The following is a 3,595-nucleotide window of genomic DNA, read 5'->3' as shown; positions in this document are numbered from 1 at the left end:
GCCCGCCTCTCCCCTCCCGCCGCCGCGGCCCGCCCCGCACCGACTGCGCCCCGCGCCCACCCCCGCTGCGCACGGCCACACCTCGCGCTACCACTCGGCCCTGGCACCCCCACCCCCAGCTCTCTTCGCCCCTCCCTTCGCGGCCCCCAGCCCCCTTGCTTCGCTTTCTTCCTCCGAAATTAGAAAATCAAAGGAGCTGAACTGGGCATACACCGTAAAGCGCGGGCCGAAGGTGCGCGCCCTGCTGTCTTCCCATCTTCTTGCCCACCCCACCTCAACCGCTCGCCCCACTCTGCCCCTCACCCACGCCCGACTCTGCACGCCCCTGTCTACCGCGCATCGTGATTTTCATTAGCCTTTCCCGGCTCTCCTGTTTTAGCCCGAGCACACTGAAGCCATGCTTGCTGCCACCTTCCTCCTGTCACCAGCCCACGCCTCCCAGGCTTGCAGAGCCTTCGTCACTGGCTTCGTAGGTCAGCGCCTGCTCTCTGTGGGCTTCTTTCTTTCTTCGCTACCTCTTTCAGGATGGACCATATCTACATAAATACCATCCCAGCGTACCCTCTGTTCTTTCCTCTCGTCTGCTCCCAGTTTTCACATTCCTTTCCAAGCCCACCTTTGGAAAGCCTGCCTAGATCATACACTGCCTATTGGTGTTGCCCCACAAGTCCCTGCCACTGAACATCCCCACATCCGTTCACAGCTCCACATCTCGGACTGAGAGTTTTGTATTGAGAGAGGGTGGGGAGAATTGCCCTTGTAGGTCTCTCAGAGCCAATGAGTCAAAAAATCCGAAGAAGATAAAGACCCCAAAATGTGTATTTGTTGGTGTTTGGTGTTTGGTGTTTGGTTGGGTAACCGTGCAGAGGGGAAGGCTGCCCACAGTCTCTAGGTCTTCCTATGGAACTTCCTATCTTTAAGTTGGAAAGTGACTTCCTTAACTGCACAGACTGGCTTCTTGCTGCAGAGACTCGAGGGACAGGGCAGTGCCCACCGCCTACACCTGACAACACCCAGGCCCAATCTCAGCTCGATAGCTGACTTTCTCTTGCCCCCCACCCAGGGGGGCACTCTCTGGGTTTGAGTCACCGAGTGGGCTTCTAGCGTTCATTTCTTTTGTTCTAAGTTGGGTTGTTGTTTTCTTTTAGCAAAAATTGCAAACCCAGAGCATCAACAATTTGTGTAGAAAATGTAAGGCTGGTGTGCTAGCATACCATGACTAGTAAGTCACCTTTTTGAAGGCTAAAGAATCCCAAAATATGAGGATTTCAAGATGAAAGCATCCTGGTCTACATTAAGTTCTCTCTCTCTCTCTCTCTCTCTCTCTCTCTCTCTCTCTCTCTCTCTCTCTCTCTCTCAGAAACAGTGGGGAGGTGAGGGAGAGAAACAGTGGACCTCAATAGCTCTATCTGTGTGATGAGATGATAGAGTCAGCGCTCTCCATGTGATGAGATGATAGAGTCAGCACTCTCTGGGTGATGAGATGATAGAACCTTTGCCTGTGATTGAATCTTTCCTTCCCTTTCTTTCAACAAGGTCTCAAGTAGCCCAGGCAAGTCTGGAACTTACCATGTAGCTAAGGATAACTTTTGAATTCCTGTCCCTCCTTAGTGTCAAAATTACAGGTATGCATTTACCACACCTGGCTAAGATTTTTTTTTCTCATTAATACTTTGCATCATCTCTGTTTTCCTCACAATGAACAGGCATAACATTCTAAAAACTGAAGTATATAATATATACTATCTATATGCCTAATACTTATATTTATATTCATACTTTTTGAAATAAAGGAAAGGAAGAAATAAATCAATCAAGGCAAGTAAAGATTCTATATTAGTTCATATATATTACTTTTTGTGTCATTATAAATTCATTCAACAAATGGGTGTTGAGCACATACATGCTTGTACCAGGCGACAGATGCCATTCCAGGCACTGGAAATAGAGATTCCTGAGAAACGGCCCCTCCATCCCCACTCCCCCATCCTCCCAATGCTGGAGACCAATTCCAGATCTGCATACACAGAAGGCAAACACTCTGCTGGTGGAGCCTCATCGCTTTCACTGCTGAGTGACTGAGCTGAAGACGTGAGGAAGGAACAGCCCCAGTTCATTGATGGAATATATTAAAATTCACTGATACAACTCTGAAGCTTGTGCAGCGTCTGCAGTTGACACATCACCTGCCTCCCCCTCGTTCTCTGAAGATTTCAGCAGCTGGCTCGCTGTCACTCTCTTCCCTTGCCTCTAAGTCTTAATGACTCTTTGCCTCTCTGGGGGCCTGGGAACTGTTCCGGGCTCTTGGTGACTCTGTGCATGCCACAGACACAGCTCTCTGACATGGCTGGTAGGTAGTTTGTAAGGACGGCCACTACATTACCTCCTGTCCCCTTCCAGTGACTTGGCTGCTCCTCAGTAGCAGGTGAGTCCCTTACATTTAAGCTGACCTCTGTGGCTCACTTTGACTAATAGAATGTAATGTCACTGACCCATGTGAGCTCCTGTCATCTAGGTCTTGGGAGCTGCCCTTGGTCCTCCTAGAATCCTTCCAACATCAACTAAAGAAGTCTGTGCTAAGATCCAGGCATAGTGGCACACACCTTTAATCCCAGCACTTGGGAAGCAGAAGCAGGCAAATCACAAATCTCTGTGAGTTCGAGACCAGCCTGGTCTACTTCCCTCGGCAGGGGATTCAGACCAGCGAGGGCTACACAGTAAGATTCTGACTTTTAATTTTATTAGGAGGAAAAAAATAGATGACTTCTGTTTCTCTACAGATTGCAGGTACATTTTTTTCTACTCCCCTGTAGTGGCTTGGTCTGAAGCTGCTATGTATTCAGATGCTAAATCCTGTATCCTAAAACCTGGTTGCTCCAAGACAGCAGGTCCTCATGGGTACTAGTTTTTGTTGTATAAACCTTGTCCCCCAAGTTATCCCTGATTGGTTCATAGAGATGTCTACAGTCTGGGCTGGGTAGAAGAGAGGGGGCAAAGCAAAGGTGCTCAGGGGTCTCAGGCAGGGACACAAGAAGAAGAAAGGAAAGGAGGAGGAAGAGGAGGAGGAAGAAAGACACATTTCGATAGGTGGATAAGTGAGCGCATGGTCATGAAGACTAGCCTGTCAGAGTAGGTGCAGCCCCGGCTGAATGTGGCAAGTGATAGATAGCTCAGGATTATTGATGACAGGGAAGTAGACAAAAGAGCAGAGGGTTTACATCTGCCCAGCTCTAGTGCTTTAAGGCTTATTATAAATGTAAAGGCTTGATGTCTTTTATTTGGGAACTAAATGATCTAAGTTGCGTATAAACTCTGCCTAATACTATTTACCACAACAATCTCCTTTATTACAAATGCTTCAAAAATATTTGTTTAAGTTGGCTATGGTGGCTCACCTCTGTAATCCAAGCACTCAGAAGGCTGAGGTAAATTCACTGCGTATCTCCAGCCTGCCCAGGTTGCAGAGTTAAGTTCCAGGCCAACCTTGGCTACAAAGAAAGAAAGAAAGAAAGAAAGAAAGAAAGAAAGAAAGAAAGAAAGAAAGAAAGAAAGAAAGGGCCTGGCGTGGTGGCGCACGCCTTTAATCCCAGCACTC

This window comes from Mus caroli, chromosome 17, assembly GCF_900094665.2.
Source record: "Mus caroli chromosome 17, CAROLI_EIJ_v1.1, whole genome shotgun sequence".
In the NCBI taxonomy this organism is placed as follows: Eukaryota; Metazoa; Chordata; class Mammalia; order Rodentia; family Muridae; genus Mus; species Mus caroli.
The sequence above is the reverse complement of the archived record's forward strand: the minus strand, read 5'-3'. Positions refer to the sequence as shown.